Source organism: Herpailurus yagouaroundi, unplaced genomic scaffold (assembly GCF_014898765.1).
Source record: "Herpailurus yagouaroundi ecotype Mexico unplaced genomic scaffold, PumYag 141, whole genome shotgun sequence".
NCBI classification, from domain to species: domain Eukaryota; kingdom Metazoa; phylum Chordata; class Mammalia; order Carnivora; family Felidae; genus Herpailurus; species Herpailurus yagouaroundi.
Genome location: NW_024412396.1, coordinates 42,340,095 through 42,357,645, shown reverse-complemented (window position 1 = coordinate 42,357,645; position 17,551 = coordinate 42,340,095). Strand labels below are relative to the sequence as shown.

Sequence of the window (17,551 nt, the reverse complement as noted above, 5' to 3'; positions counted from 1 at the left end):
AAGTAAAACAGTCTAGAGTGAAGCCAAAATGGAAAAAGAATGAGAAAGAAAGAAAGAGCATTAAGGGGATAAAAATGGGAAAGAGATAAAACCACCACCACCACCACCATCTAAAACAGAGAGGATGGGAACTAAGTCCCCATACCAGGATTCAAACCCTCATAGTCTGACTGGTGGAGCTTATGCCACTGTCCATGGTTCAATTTTGCCTTGAGTGCTTGGAAAGCAAGGACTTGGCAAGAGTTGGCAAGGATGAGAGGGGTCAGGATAGGTCAGGACAGATGGAAAAGAGGAAAAAGAGGGAGCACCAAAGAATACAGAAGACATCCTTCTTCCTGTTCCCTTTTATTCCTGAACAATTTTGTCTTCAATCCATTAGCTGGGACAAAGAGAGGCAGGAATCTGTACTTGGGGGAGTGGGGAGCCTTGGCTCAGAACCCAAAGAAGGCAAGAACACCTCTGTTGTCAGGATAAGGGGAGTACAGTGTAAGAAATCAGAGCCTAGCAGGGTGAGGAGGGTGTCTGAGCAGGAGAGAGGATGGTAGAGGAGGAGGGTAATTGGTTATATACAGGGGAACTGGTCAAATAAAATAGGAAAACTTGAGAATCTATACTGATATAAATAAATGAATAAATTAAAAGTTTGGTGAGGAACAGAAATTTACATAGCTCAGAATACTTACTAATTTTCAAGGAGGAAAAAGTAACTTTACATTGAAGAAGCCGTGCAGACACCATCATAGTGGAGTGGTGAATGAACAACATCAGTAACGGGACAAATCAAAATGGTGCATCATCTTATAGGATGCAATGAGGGCACAGAGCATTCCCTTGTGATATTCCTCCCAAAGATGCATGACCCAAATCCAACCATTAGGAAATATCAGACAGAGCCAGTTAGAGGGATATTTGACAAAATAATTGGCCTGTGATCTTAAAAAATATCAATGCAAGTCAAAGTCAAAGAAAAGACTAAAACTTTTTCAGACTGAAGGAGACTAAAGAAACATGATAACTAAATGCAATCGTGATTCTGAACTGGCTAGGCAGCCTATTATTGGGACAACTGGTAAAATTTGAATGGGGTCTCAGGATTAGATGATGGTAATATGCAACATTCATGTTCTGATTTTGATGGTTAAATTTTGGCTCTGGAGGAGAATACCCTTGATGGTAAGAAACACAAACTAAAGTATTTGGAGGTAATAGGGCATCAAGTTGGCAAATTACTCTTAAAAGATTCAGGAAAAAAAAGACCTTTGTAGTGTACTTGCAATATTTCTGTATGTTTGTGATGTTTTAAAGATATTAATGGAAATAATACTACAAGGAAAGAGGAAGTAAAAGGTATAGAGAAGAGGATGGGGGTGTAAAAGAAGATCTAGAGAAGATGGACAGGTTCTGAGGGTTAGAGTGCAAAAAGGCTTTATTTAGCCACGGTTTCTTAGAAAAGACCTTTGCAACAACAGTGGAAGAATCCTTATAGTGATTGGATGGTAGGAAAAAAGCACCTAAAGTCTCATTGTCATCTACGTTTTCTCTCCTTCATGACTTACCCAACAGCACAAGGCATTTATACCATCATCACTTTGTTGAAAGACAGTGAAACTGCCTTAACAGAGACAGAGGACACAGCAAGTGATCAAAACATTAACTGGATTCTTTGGGGCCTAAATATATGGGGGATCTTCTGGAACATGGCAAGAAATCATTACAAAAGAGCATTTTTGGATGAAAGCAAGGTATAATGGAGGAAAGAAGACAAAGGTCAGCAACCCTTTGGGTCAGGGTGACAAGCAAAATCACAGCAGTTGTTCACCCTCCATTTTCAAGAACAGCTGTGATTTCTTACACTTATCTTTCTCAGCTCAAACTCTCTCTTCATGTTCTCCCTCTTGAGTTCATGTGTCTCCCTCTTGAGATCTAGAAAAGTAGCATTCTTGATCCACTGAGTTTCCAGAAGAGGAAAAGAGGCAAAGACAGCTTGGAAAGGAGAGGAAAGGAGACAGAATGGAGAGAGAAAGGGAAGGAGAGCGTGTGACGATGTAGAGCTTAATATGGTCTCATTAGTATGCATCAACATATCTCACCTTAACTCAGGGCCAAGCCACAATCCTCTCTCCAAGACGAAGGTTTTAACTCATTTCAGTCTGGGCTTCCTCCTTTTCATGGTGAAGTCTTTTGTGAAGGAAACAAAAATAGAAAATAAAGTGCATACAAAGGAGGAAAATTTCAGTACAAATCCTTACTTTTATTTCCTACCTGAGAGGTCCATGCCTTAGAAAGAGTTTTCCTAACGAAGCAAGGTGGGTGAAGTGCTCAGAGGGCTGCTGTTTATATCTGAGCTGAGCTGTTGTCAATGATTCTAATCATGGTCTTGTGGTGAGTGGAACCAGACAGTCACGAGTTCATAGCTCATGGTTGACCTGAAATTGCCAAATGGTAAAATCCTGGGCTCTTAAAGCAAGTAACATATTTGATAATGTGACAAAGGAAGTAATATAGACTCAAATAAATATTGTACAATGGAGGGTCATAAGAAACCTGAGTTATTTTCTTCCCATAAAAAGCCAGAGTAGCCTATATTACTAACTTTCCAGCTCACTATTTTGTCACTTGTGTATCGTTCTCCATATTGTGCTTGCAGTCACTACAGACAATACTTTTTTCTCTCTGTAAAATTCTGATTTAAATAACCCCTTTAGGAATACCTGGACAAGGTAAACCACAACCATAATAACTACAGAACTCAATGCCATAGGCCAGTGTGGAAATTGGTATAACTGGGACTGTAAAGGATTCTGGAGTCAGACACATCCACGTTCATACTCGGGCTCTGTCGCCTACTTTTGTGGCCTTGGGCATGTTACTTAACATCTCTGAGCTCAAATTTCTCATCTATAAAATGATGATAAAACTACTTAACTCAATAGAGTGATGTATAGGAAACACTGAACACCATGGCTGTCACATAGTGAGCACCTGAGAGCTTATCTTGGTCTACTGACACCTGCCCCTCTGTCAAAAAGTATAATTTACTCAGCATTTGCTGCCCTGGGTTCCCTCTTGCTCACTTATAGTTTCATATTTGCCAAGTTTCATTCATTCTAAGAAACATTTTTCCTCAGTTTAACTCTGAAATGGAATGTTCCTTGTGATCACTCAGCTGGTGGTGGTGGGGGAGAATTGCATGGTGGTTGTTATTTGGCTGCATGTATGCAAATTTAATTATGGTTATTCATGTTAAATTATGTAAATTTATTGTACTACATGGGTTGCATTTAATTGTCATTTAAAATGTGTTTCTAGGGGCGCCTGGGTGGCGCAGTCGGTTAGGTGTCCGACTTCAGCCAGGTCACGATCTCGCGGTCCGGGAGTTCGAGCCCCGCGTCGGGCTCTGGGCTGATGGTTCAGAGCCTGGAGCCTGTTTCCGATTCTGTGTTTCCCTCTCTCTCTGCCCCTCCCCCGTTCATGCTCTGCCTCTCTCTGTCCCAAAAATAAATAAATGTTGAAAAAAAAAAATTAAAATGTGTTTCTAAATCAAAAGATACTTTGGGACAAATGAAAATGAAAACACAATAGTCCAAAATCTTTGAAATTTTGCAAAAACTGATCTAAGAGGGCAGATTGTATAGGTCTACCTCAAGAAGCAAGAAAAATCTCAAATAAACAACCTAACCTTACATTTACAGCTAGAAAAAGAACAACAAACAAAGCCAAAGCCAATAGAAGGAAGGAAATAATAAGTATTAGAGCAGAAATAAATGAAATAGAGACTAAAAATCAATAGAACAATGAAGCCAGAAGCTGGTTCTTGGGAAAGGTCAACAAAGTTGATAAAAATTTAGTCAGACTCATCAAGAAAAAACAAAGAGAGAAGACTCAAATAAAATCAGAGATGGAGGAGAAAGAATAACAGCACAGAAATACAAAATATTATAACAGAATATTATGAAAAATTGTATGCCAACAAATTGGAAAATCTAGAAGAAAAAGTTAAGTTCCTAGAAACGTATCATCTTCCCTAACTGAATCCTAAAGCAATAGAGGAATAGACCAATTACTAGCAACGAAATTGAATCAGTAATCAAAAAAGTCCCAACAAAGTTCAGGGCCAAATGTCTTCACAGGCAAATTCCACCAAACATTTAAAGGAGAGTTAAAATGTATTCTTCTCAAGCTTACCCAAAAAATAGAAAAGGAAGGAAAACTTCCAAATTCATTTTATGAGGCCAGCATCACCCTGAAAACCAAAGATACTACAAAAAAGAATAAAGCTACAGGCCAATACCTCAGATGAACATAGATACAAAAATCCTTAACAAAATATTAGTAAACCAAATCCAACAACACATTAAAATTATTCACCATGATCAAGTGGTGTTTATTCCTGGGATGTAAGTGTTGTTCAATATTCACAAATCAATCAGTGTGATACATCACATCAGTAAGAGAAAGGATAAAAACCATATGATCATTTCAAAAGATGCAGAAATAGCATTTGACAAAGTACAACATCCATTCATGATAAAAACCCTCAACAAAGTACGTTTAGAAGGAACATACCTCAGCATAATGAAGGCGATATATGAAGAACCCCAGTTAATTTCATAATTAATGGTGAAAAACAGAGCTTTTCCTTTAAGATCAGGAACAAGACAAGGATGTCCACTGTTACCACTTTTATTCAACATAATACTGAAAGTCCTTCCCACAGCAATCAGACAAGAAAAAGAAATAAAAAGCATCCACATTGGTAAGGAAGAAGTAAAATTTTCACTACTTGCAGATGACATGAGACTATAAATACAAAACTCTAAAGACTCCAAAAACTACTCCAAAACTCCAAAAACTACCAGACCTGATAAATGAATTCAGTAAAGTTGAAGGGTACAGACAGAAGTCTGTTGCATTTCTATACACTAATAATGAAGTAACAGAAAGAATTTAAGAGAACAATCCCATTTATAATTGCACCAAAAAGAATAAAATACTGAGGTAAACTTAACCCAAGAGGTGAAAGATTTGTTCTCTGAAAAGTATAAAATGGATGAAAGAAACTGAAGATGACACAATCAAATGGAAAGGCATTCCCCGCTCATGGATTGGAAGAATGAATATTGATAAAATGTCCACAATGTCCAAAGCAATCTACATATTTAATGCAATCCCTATCAAGACACCAATATTTTTCACAGAACCGGAATAATCCTAAAATTTGTGTGGAAGCACAAAAGACCCCAAATAGCCAAAACAACGTTGAAAAAGAACAAAGCTGGAGGCAATACATCCCGGATTTCAAGATACACTGCGGGGCGCCTGGGTGGTGCAGTCGGTTAAGCGTCCGACTTCAGCCAGGTCACGATCTCGCGGTCCGTGAGTTCGAGCCCCGCGTCAGGCTCTGGGCTGATGGCTCAGAGCCTGGAGCCTGTTTCCGATTCTGTGTTTCCCTTTCTCTCTGCCCCTCCCCCGTTCATGCTCTGTCTCTCTCTGTCGCAAAAATAAATAAACGTTGGAAAAAAAAATTAAAAAAAAAAAGATACACTGCAAAGCTAGTAGTAATTGAAATAGTATGGTACTGGCACAAAAATAGACACATAGATCAATGAAACAGAACTGAGAGTCCAGAAATAAACCCACTTTTATGGTCAATTAATCTACAATATACAGTGGGAAAAAGATAGTCTCTTTAACAAATGGTATGAGGAAAACTGGATACTACATGTAAAAGAATGAATCTGGACTACATCTTTATGCCATGTACAAAAATAAACTCAAAATAGATTAAAAAACCTAAATGTGAACCTGAAACTATAAAATTACTTTAAAAAATAGGAAGTAATTTCTTTGACATCAGCTGTAGAAATATTTTTCCAGATATGTCTCCTCTGGCAAGGGAAACAAAAGCAAAGTTAAACTATCAGGACTACACCAAAACAAAAAGCAAAAAACAAACAAACAAAAACAAAAATAAAAACAAACACAAACCCAAACCAACCCCCTCCCTCCCTGCCCCAAATCAACAAAACAAGGCAACCTGCTGAATGGAAGAATTTATTTGCAAATCATATATCCAATAAGATGTTAATACCTAAAATATTTAAAGAATTTATACACCTCAACACACACACACACACACAAAACCCAATTAAAAAATGGGCAAAGGACTTGAATAAACATTTTTCCAAAGACATTCAGATGGCCAACAAACACGTGAAAAGATGCTCAACATCAGTAATCATCAGAGAAATATAAATTAAAACTATAAGGAGATATAACTGTACATGTGTCAAAATGGCTAAAATAAAAAAGACAAGAAATAACAAGTGCTGGTGAGGATATGGAGAAAAAGGAACCCACATGCACTGTTGGTGTGAATGCAAATTGGTACAGGCACTGTGAAAAACAGTATGGAGATTCGTCAAAAAATTAAAAATAGAATTACCATTTGATTCCACTAATGAGTATTTTTACCCAAAGAAAACAAAAACAGTAATTCAAAAAGGCATATGCACCTTTATGTTTATTGCAGCATTATTTACAAAAGTCAAGTTGTGGAAGCAACCCAAGTGCCCAATGATAGATGAATGAATAAAGATGTATATGTATATATACGATAGAATATTACTCAGCCATAAAAAAGAATGAGATCTTGCCCTTTGCAACAACATGGATAGACCTAGAGGGTATAATGCTAAATGAAATAAGTCACTAGAGAAAGACAAATACCATATGCTTATATGTGGAATAATTTAAGAAGCAAAACAGACAAAGAAAACAAAAAAGCAGATTCTTAAATATGGAGACCTGGTGGTTGCCAGAGTGAGGTGAATAGGGGGATGGATGAAATAGGTGATGGGGATAAAGAATACACTTATCTTTTTTTTTTTATTAAAAAAAATCTTTATTTTTGAGAGAGAGAGACAGCATGCGAGCAGGGGAGGAGCAGAAAGAGAGGGGGACACAGAATCTGAAACAGGCTCCAGGCTCTGAGCTGTCAGCGTAGAGCCTGACGCGGGGCTCGAACTCACCAACCGTGAGATCATGACCTGAGCTGAAGTCGGACACTCAACCAACTGAGCCACTCAGTTGCCCCTCTTTTTTTTTTTTTTTTTTAAGTTTATTTATTTATGACACAGAGAGAGAGTGTGCGCAGGGTAGGTGCAGAAAGAGAGGCAGAGAGAGAGAATCCTGAGCAGGCTCTGAACTGTCAGCACAGAGCCTGACACGGGGCTCGATTTCACAAACTGTGAGCTCATGACCTGAGTTGAAATCAAGTCAGGTGCTTAACTGACTGAGCCACTCAGGCATCCCAAGAATACACTTATCTTGATGAGCACTGAGAAATGTATAGAATTGTTGAATCATTATATTGTACACCTGAAATATAACACTGTATATTAATTTATACTTGGATAAAAATAAAATGTGTTTCTAATGATAATCTGAAAACATTTTGTTGATACCTTCTGATGTGGTCAAGAAAGTTCCAGTATAAAACTTGCAGAAGACCTGTCAGAGTTTAGGAAGACGTTCCCAGAGACTGGAGTGGAGCACTCTTTTAAGAAATGCACAGAGGATGACAGAATAGAGTATGACAGACATTGTGTGGAAAACTTCTAAGTAATGAGAAAGCATTTAATTGTGTAATTAGCAGCATTTTTTTTCTTTCTCAGTGGTCCATAACATAATGGATATAATAATTGATGGATCTTAGATCTGATGAAATGCAGTAGTCAACTTCTGCTCATCCAGAAGTGAGTGACAAAGTGCACATTAAAAAAAAATCACTCTAAGAAAAGTGACAACCTGCAATGTCTACTGTTAGCAAATTCATGATAATCTGTGGATTCTCTGTGGTCACTAGGACTAGGGAATGCCCCTTCCAGCAGTCATTTATGTGGTCCCCAGGATCCCTTTGATGCAAGAACAGTCCCTCCAGAGAGCAGTCAGTGGACAATCTCCTGAGGTTGCAAGTGTAATTGTGAAATTAGGGCCACAGAGAAGAAATTTGCAGTGAATTTGCAGCCACACTGGGCCTTGCCCTTCTCATCCATTTTGAACTCTGGAACAAAGAGGAGATCAGCTAAGGAGCTGAAAATGGAACAGAATCTTTTATCTTCACCTGTGTGGTGTTCGTTTCTAAACATTTGTTCCAGAATTGTTGTGACACTTTTGGATCATGTGTATAGATGGTAAAAATAAATGTGTGAATTTTAACTGGTTTTGTTGTAACTGTCATTCGAGATTACCAATCTGTCCACCACAAACCCTTCCCACACCTCTCCCATTATCCTGGTAATGAGCTGAGACTGCACTGTTCTTGAGACATATGAATTGTTTTATGAAACCAATTTTGGCTAAACACACACACCACCACACATTTTGTCAAAGATCCCAAAGCATAATCATCAACTGTTAAATTATTTAGGGGCGCTTAGGTGACTCTGTCGGTTAAGTGTCCAACTTCAGCTCAGGTCATGATCTCATGATCGCGAGTTCAAGCCCTGCGTCGGGCTCTGTGCTGACAGCTCAGAGCCTGGAGCCAGCTTTGGATTTTGTGTCTCCCTCTTTCTCTGCCCTGTTCACACTCTGTCTCTCTCTTAAAAATAAATAGACATTCAAAAAATTTAAAGAAGACCCTATTTAGTAGGTTTACTCTCAATATCTGGAGATAGTACTAAAGTTTTGGTATATATATCTTTTTAGTTTTATAAATATATATTTATATAATATGTAAAATACACAATGTTGTATGTTAGATATATACATTGTATGTTACATATAATACATATTAATATTTTCCTATAACATTAAATATTTTAAAAGCAGGAGTTACCAATCATGGTGTGGACCTATTTGGAACATCACAATCTTCTGTAAGATGTACCAAAATTAATTGTGCCCAGTGGCTAAGCTGATGCTTGAGAAATGAGTTTCTCTTAAAAAGCAGTAGATAATTCATGGCCCTCACTCTGATAAGTTCCCTGTGCTCTGCTGTGCTTTCCTGTGGGAAGACCAGAACAGCCTGATAGCTCATAGCCCCCAGCCCTCTTATCCAATTAGCAACCCTTACTGAGATATTGTTATTAATTACGATGATTCAAAATAATTCTAATTTGTGTGGGCTGGACTTTTCCAGATATTTTTGTTCTCTTAATAATTTTACTTATGGATCAGTTTCTAATATAGCTTTATTGAGATATTGAGATATAATTTACATAGTATCAACTTCACCAATTTCAATGATTTTTAGTGTATTTACAGAATTGTACAGCCATCACCATAATCTCACTTTAGAACATTTCCATCATTTCCATGGATACATTTTTTTCCCCTCAGAAAGTTTTACATTTATTTGTTTTTGAGAGAGAGACAGAGCACAAGAGGGGGAGGGGCAGAGAGAGAAGGAGACAGAGAATCCAAAGCAGGCTCCAGGCTCTGAGCTGTCAGCACAGAGCTTGACGCGGGGCTCAAACTCACAAACTGTGAGATCATGACCTGAGTTGAAGGCGGATGCTTAACCGACTGAGCCACCCAGGTGCCCCTCCATGGATACATTTTTAATAAGGATAAATGTAGATAATGAAGCATAAATTCCTACGCATTTATGCTTCTCTTGCATTGCCCTGTGACCACTGCAGTTTAGAGAATGATATGACCACAATCATTATGATGAGAAATCTGAGCAGAGAGATGTTGCAAGTGAAATTTGCAACAGTGTTACTCATATTAATGAGTACACCATTTGTAGATTCTACATAAATATTTTAAAAATAAAGCAAGGCTTATTTATGCAAATTCTTTACGGAAGTTCATACTATCTTGCTTTATTAACATTACATGTACAATAAAGGTCTGCAGTATAAAACTCATAAATAAAAAGTAAATTTTAGTATTAAAAAAGGCTGATCACATCAAAGGGCCAGTGAATGTATATATTATAGAATTACAATAAATACGTTTTGAATGAATGTGTGAAATAGAGCAGAGAAACAAAGCAGACTTGCTATAGGGCATCAGGGGAACCTGGCTTCATTTCACATATACACAGAATCTTTTGTTATAACTTGTTCTACAAGGATTGTGTATTCATTTTCACAATCACAGTTTATGTTTTTGTGATAATTTATGCCTTTCCCTAGGCTCAATAAATGTTTTCTACATCTAATTAAGCAAGTATTGTACGGGGAGAGTGTGTATAAGGGTTTTAACTGTGTTACAGAGCGTGAAGGAATCTAATTGTATTTGAGATGGACCCTAACTTATCCTGTCACAAGCAGATTCTTTACATTCTTTGTTATTTCTTTTAATTAGTGCCCCCCCCCCCATCCTCTTTTCTCTCTTTTGGCTTTAACCAGATGAAGATTAATTCAGGAGATAGTTACAAAAGGTTGCATTTTTCTGGAGAATTACAATATGACTGTCATTTGAAAAAGCATTGTTGGCTACTTTTAGTAAAAAGAAAAGGTAGAGAGATTCCATATTAAATTGGATTACAAATCAGAAACCAATGCCAGCAGTTTAATGGGGACATGAAACACAGAGGGCAATGAGCTGTATATATTTCAGGGATGGAACTTCTTCAGCTTTGCTCCAGACTTCCCATGACATCACCAGACTTCCTTCTCTGGGTAATGTTTCAAGATGACCAAGGTCCTATTAGGGCTAAGAATAGTGTGGATGTGAAGTATATTCACCTGTGGGCGGTGGTGGAATGTCTTGATTTTCCCAGGAATGAATGTAGTCACTGTGAATTTTGTGGACTGGTGACAGTTTGACTTTAATGGAAATTGGGAAAGGGAGGGAGCAGGAGTCTGGGAGCCAACATGGAAATGTTTTCAGGGCCTTTTCTGATCACTTAATTTGGAAGGGTGTCTATAATTGTTTGCTATTTACCATTCCCATTTGATCTTTTCCCACTGGTAGTCTATTATAAAAAATTTTCCAACCTATAGCAAAGTTTTAAGAATTCTATAGTGAGAGGCGCCTGGGTGGCACAGTCAGTTGAGTGTCCCAACTTCGGCTCAGGTCATGATCTCATGGTTCTTTAGTTCAAGCCCTGAGTCGGGCTCGCTGCTGTCAGTGCAGAGCCTGCCTCAGATCCTCTGTCTCCCTCCTCTCTGCACTTCCCCAGCTCATGCTCTCTCTCTCTGGCTCTCTCAAGAATAAACAAAACAAAACAAAAAGAATTCTATAGTGAACGCCCTTATACTGACCACCTAGATTCTCTTGCCTTTTCTTCTGTGTGCGTTATTTCTCATCTGTAATTACATAAAAGCTCTTAAATGGCAGTGTTTACCCATTACTTGTTCTCTGTGGTACTTGTGCTTTCAGGTTGGTTCTTCATAGCACTTTGAAGCATAGCATCTCCTTAGCTTTTTTTTTAAACATTCTTAACACACTAGTAAACATATTTTTAGGATTGCTGCATCACAATTCTATGTTGCAGTTCTGGTCACCTTTGAGAAGGTTGGACTGTTGTGGACCGAATTCTCCCCATGGGGCCCCCAGCTAATCGTTCAGCTTTGAACAGGAAAGCCCTGTATTCTGGATCTTCTCTCCCATTTGAATAATGAAAAGTGACGGTCTTTCCAAAAGTTCATTCAATTCTCACTCAATGAAAGAAAATTGGGGTAATGGTTTGGAAAACCAAAATTAATTAATTATTTATTTTCAAAGTTTATTTATTTATTTTGAGAGAGACAGAGCAAGTGGGGGAGGCGCAGAGAGAGAATCCCAAGCAGGCTCCGTACTGTCAGCACAGAGCCCCACGCAGGGCTTGAACTCACGAAGCCATGAGATCATGACCTGAACTGAAAGCAAGAGTGGGACACTTAATAGACTGAGCTACCCAGGCGGCCCAGAAAACCAAAATTTAAAGACAATTAGAAAACTTGCTTTCATTTTAACGCAAATTCTCAATGAAATTATTTTTAAGAAAAATCCAGTAGCTAGAGTTAAGTCTCTGAGCTTTCCTGCTGTTCTGGTTGTAGTATAAGACATGAAACTAGAAGGAAAAGAGGAAGATGGAAAGAAAATAGACATTTTTGCCCTTGAAGTACTTGAATTCATTCAAGTACTATCCATTTCCTTCTTCCTCAGGTCTGCACTGAAATTGTACTTACATAGATGTGAGGCTGAAATAGATCTCTGGAGATCTCTTGGATGTCTAGTAGGAGAATAGTCTCCAAACAGCAGGTTTCCAACTCTTTTCACATTTCTTTGTCAGAAGGTGTTTATGTCTACCAGGTAGGCAACTAACCACTTAGTAAAAGAAGCAGAGGAGGCCAGGCTGCTCTGGGCATTGTTCTATTGCTCCTGCATCACAATGTGTTGACACAGTCTCTGAAGTAAGAGAAGAGCCCTGGGAAGGAGCAGCCCTGAACGTCAGCCGCTGAGATCAAGTGTTGCCAGCATTCCCACCGGCAGCTGGGGAGCGGTACTTCCGGTTGTCTGTGAAGTTTACAGAGGCTTCTTTGGAGAAAAAAGTCAACTTAGCAGTAGAATCACCATGGAAAAGATACCATGCTGAGAAAGTTGAAGACACTTTATACTGTTTGCCATTCAATTGATAATTCATCAATTTCCTTACATCCCAATTTTCTGAAACTTCAACATAGTGAAATCACTTTGAGCTTCTGCAAAGAAAAGCTTCAAAAGACTGTAGCATTCTTACAGGGCAGAGGTGTCTTCATGCTTCCAGCGTCTGGTGTATTCTAGACATATCGGGCTCTGCACATATGTGGAGACTGCTTGGGATTCGCTCCCTCCCTCTCTCTCTGCCCCTCCCCCACCGTGCTGTCTCTATCTCAAAATAAAGAAACATTAAAAAAAAAAAAAAGAGTTCCCAATTGAAAAAAAAAAGGCATCAGTTCTGGTGATAGCTCTCCACATGTAACTGGTTCAGTCTGCAGACAAGGGCAGTCTCTCCACACACAGACTCAAAGGGCTTCCTGTTACCTTTGCTTTGGATACTCCTTTTCCTGTCTTCTGTCCTGAATGTCCTCTTCCGGTTGGAAAACTCTTCCTGGAGTCATATGAGTACTGTGGACTAGATTTCTAGTCACCTATTTCTTCATTCAGCCCAGTTATTGCATGATCACCACTTGCCATGTTCCTGTTCTTCCTGCCTCAGGGCCAGGAAACATTTTTCAATAAATATGATCTCCTCTTTTTCCAGGTCAATGTTAATCCTGATGAAAGTCTTTGGTATTATCTCACTTCCATTTTTTTTTTTTTTTTTTTTTTTTTTTTTTTTGGCTATTGGTGTATTAAAGAGTGAAGAATAGCAAAAGAGGGAAATAATCATGGAAGATTTTAAACATTTACCTTTAAAATATTAATGTTTTTAAAACATGCATAGAATATAAAACCATATGTGTAACTTCATTTGGAGATGATGCCACAAGTCAGCATTTGAGGTGCTTTTGTCAAAGTGAGGTCCATGACCAATTAGCTTCTGTCCTTGTCCCTTCATGAGATGTGTTCACTAACTCATACCTTTATGGGCTCTTCTCTGTTGCATGTTCTAAGCTTGGGATATGAAATTTTCCTGTCAGGTTCTGGCTCTGGCCCCCTGCTGAGTGCTACATAAGGTCAATTCTGTTGGTCTGTTCAGTAATGAGTACCTACCACTTACAGGGCACCATGCATGCTGGGGTTACAAAGAGGAACATCTTTGCCCTCAAGGAACTTACGATCAACTGGGGGCCATATAAGCAGACTATTCCAATGAGATTCAGTGATAAGTAGGAGCATAGGTGAGGGGCACTTAGTCTAGTTTGGAGATTTAAGGGAAGGGTTCCTGGAGGAGTTAATGCCCAAACTAAGCCTTGAAAGAGTAGCCATCCTGTGCAAAGGCACTGAGGCATAAAATGACATGGTTTGAAGGGGTAACTGCAAATTGTCTGCTGTTACATAAAGTTGGAGGGGGGAAAAGTGAAATTGGAGGAGGCAGGGGCTAGGTTCCGGAAGGCTCTGAATGCCCTAACTGGGTTCTTGGACCTCATCTGCTGAAGTAGTTTTCAAACGAAGAGTCTTAGCCTGAGGATATTTGTGTTCTGGATTGATCACTCTAGCAGCAGTGTGAAGGCTGGATATGGGGAGGGCAGTTCTTGGGGCAGAGGAAAGACCGAGGTAGTAGCAGTGAGCATAGAAAAGAGAGGGTTACTTCATAACTATTGGTAGAGTTGACAGAATGTGGTGACGAATTGGATGTGGGGAGAAGAAGGAATGACTCAGAGGTTTCTGGTTGGGAAACTGGGTAGACCAGAAATCAAAATGCAGACAGAGGAACAGGCTAGAAGGTAGAGAATGAGTTCCTTGTTTGCAAGAATCCTTGTCAAGTATGGTGCCTTGTATTCAATGGGTATTTAGCAAATAATAGACTTTTTTTTTTTTTTTCCCACCTGAACCTTTAGCGGCTTCCCAATGCTCTTAGCAGATTTGCATTATAAGGTGTGTGTGTATTTAGTATTACACCCAACAGCCTGCATATTTGTGGGCATGATCTGGCTCCATCCTGGCCTCAGTTCCCTCCCTCGAATTATATCTCAGACCACACTCCCATCCCTCATCATACTCTGACTCCTTTCTGAAGTTGTATTCTTTAAGCCCTTTCCTCTGAAATGCTATTCTCTTAATTATTAACATGTGGGGCTTATTTTCAATCTTTAGATCTGAGCTCAAAGGTCACTTGTTTAGAGAACCCTTCTCCATCACTTGACCAGTGATCGTCTCTCAGCTCTAAATCTACCATTGCATTCTGCACTGTGGTGCTGGGGCTGGCTGCAGTTTTTTGCCAGCTGGCTTCCTGTAAGGTTCAGTAAGAGGTTGCATTAGACTGCAGGGAGCTTGGAAAGCAGAGGGAAGGAAGAAGGAACTGGTGGTCCTTCCTGTTCCCTGCTTGTTTCTGTCAGTGTTGCCCTGGCAACAGCAACCGGTTCTAGCCTCCATTTTTTCCCCCCAACTCAGAATAAGCAGCTGGGCAGTGCCCACTCCTTAAAAGGTTGAGTCCTAGCTCCAAAGGCTCTGACTTCTGAGCTTCTAGATTCTGATTACTCTAAACTCTTCCTCCTGCCACCCAGACCCAGTTGTGATAGTTGCTTCCTGTAGTTATTCCTCTGACATCTTAATGTTTCCTTTGTGCTTTTCCAGGTCTCTAACACCTATTTAACTTACTCCTACATTAAAGTTTCATAGTGTGATTTCTCCCTTTTTTATTAATGGCTGCACCCTGACACAGCCACCAAATATGATTTAGGCCTCTACCCAGTTAATCTCTAACATATTGGATTTTCTTCATAGACTTTTCATAATCTGTATTTCAAATAATTTTTTTTTTCTTTCTCAAAATCTATCTCCTCTACTTGGATGTCAGAGTCTTTGTCTCACTCATCACTGTATCCTCAGTGCCTAGCATGGAGCCTGGAACACTGCAGGGACTTAATAAAGCCTTGTTAAATAAATTATTGAGTTATTGCAAAAGTACTACAGGAGAAATATTGGTAACTGACCATACAAAATGGCCAAAATCAAGCAACTCTTTAGCCTTTTGTCTCTAGGCCAAATTATTGATGAACATTGTAACAATGTAGTTCTCTGTTAGAGTCCAGCTTAATGCTTGTTATAAGCATGTTAGAATGCAATGCATTATTTAATTCAGATCCATCATCACTGGTATAACAAGATACATAGTTTATTTGATTTGAATTCTGTACTTACACAAATGTCCACTTTCTATATTTGGGAATGATAAAGACTTACCTTATTATATAGAGTTTCATGAAGATCAGGAATTGGTTGTGGGTCAGATCCACAAAGTTTTCTCATTAGCAAATAATTTAAAAAATGAAAGCTATCCGAAGAATCCACTTGTTGTACATGCAACATCACTTAATAGCATTTACTTGGTGCAATTAATGTGCTTATGTTCTTTTCCTCATTGTGTGATATAGTTTGAGACAACTAAAACATAGAACCAAAAAAGTAGGTTAAAAAAGAACTGCTTGACTTCCATATAGTTATAAGCAAGAATCTGAAGACATCATCTATAGTCTTTTATTTAAGTATCAACTAAGACAAAAAAGGGTAACACATCATACATGTGCAATTCTAAAATAACTTAGATCAAATAAATGCAAATAGATTAAATGACATTGATTCCCACTGTGCCAAGTAGAACCATTTCATTGAATCTTAAATTTTAAATTAAATTTCCCTTGTATCTACTTCAAATACACTCATTTTTTTTTCTCTTTTCTAACTCAGAAGGAAAAAATGTTCCATTTCTACTCCAGGTTAATTAGACCCCAAGCATCCTTAAATCCAGCCCTTTCTTCCTTTTCTTTCTCCATCTGGAACCTTACTTTTGCATTTTTAATATGCTCACTATTGTTTTCTTCCTTTCTCAAAACTCACAAACAAAAATCTTTCTTCCGCCTTGTTATCAGTTCAAACTACCATCCAAGTATCTATCTTTTCTCATGTACAAGTTCCAAATAATTCGTATTCACAGTGCCTATTTTGCAATCTGGCTTTTGTCCTCAACCCACTATTCAAATTGCACTCTTGCAGCTCACAAATGATTGCCTAATCAGCAAATCTTTTTGAGCCTTCATGCTTGACATTTTTGTTTTTGACAGTTGATTATCCTTCCTTCTTGAAACTCTCCTTGGTTTTTGGGATACTGCACTACTTGGTTCCTCCTCTTCAGCAAACTGCTCTTCTTTTCATTCCACTCATGGTCTTTTCTGTCCAACTCTTTAAACTAAGGAGCTCCCCAAGGCCCTCTCCTCTTCTCCTGTTAATCTTTCCCAACCACCCTTATGTTTCAAATACCACTGCCATGTGAACGATCCCCAAGATTACACCCAGACAGTATCTCTTTTGTGAACTCCTAACCTATGCTTTCAAATGCCAACAGGACATATCTACCTTAGTATTCCTCTACCATCTCAAATACGTATCCAAACTCATCATCTCCTCCAAAAAATTCTTTTTCTTTTTGCTAATGGTTTAACATTTTCTCAGCCAAGATGTAGGACTTTGATTCATCTCTTACTCCTACTAACTTCCCTTCCAAAACTTGAAATCAGTAACAAAATTCTTTCCATTCTTTATGTTCAGAGGTACATTGATCTGTTGTGATCTCCCCATCACCATCACTTCCACCACTAAGGTTAAGGCTGTCATCACCCCTCACCACCAGATCACTTCTTAACTGGTGTCTCATTCCAGTTTCTCCTCAATCCAATCTGTCCTCCTCAACGCTGCCAGGCCATTTTCCCTAAAAAGACAGTTCTGATCTGAACACTTCCCTGATCAGGAGTCTCTAACAGTTTGATTATCTCTAGAATAGATCTAGATTCCCTAACCTGGTTTTCAAGAACTTCATAGTTTGGCCTCAAACATGTACTTTTTTTGGTCTTACAAATGTATCAATTTTGTTTCTGTAACTTGGTGTTTCAGAGTATGGACTCTGGGGACACCTGGGTGGCTCAGATGGTTAAATGTTAAATTCTTGATTTTGGCTCAGGTCATGATCCCA

At 38.7% G+C, this 17,551-nt stretch overlaps 1 protein-coding gene across 8 annotated transcripts in view; it reads right to left on the bottom strand.

The window, feature by feature from the left end:
• GARIN2 (golgi associated RAB2 interactor family member 2) overlaps positions 1–12,291 on the bottom strand; it is a 35,817-nt gene extending 23,526 nt beyond the window's left edge. For 4 of the 8 annotated variants that reach the window (XR_005790987.1, XR_005790989.1, XM_040477442.1 and 1 more), the window contains exons 1-3: positions 12,129–12,291; positions 2,263–2,426; positions 2,091–2,178 (exon numbers count right to left, since the gene is read on the bottom strand). The gene's annotated coding sequence lies outside the window, so the exon portion shown is untranslated. The remainder of the gene's footprint in view (positions 1–2,090; positions 2,179–2,262; positions 2,427–12,128) is intronic. The other 4 variants (XR_005790984.1, XR_005790985.1, XR_005790988.1 and 1 more) reach the window with 3 other exon arrangements.
• Positions 12,292–17,551: the final 5,260 nt, after the last annotated feature.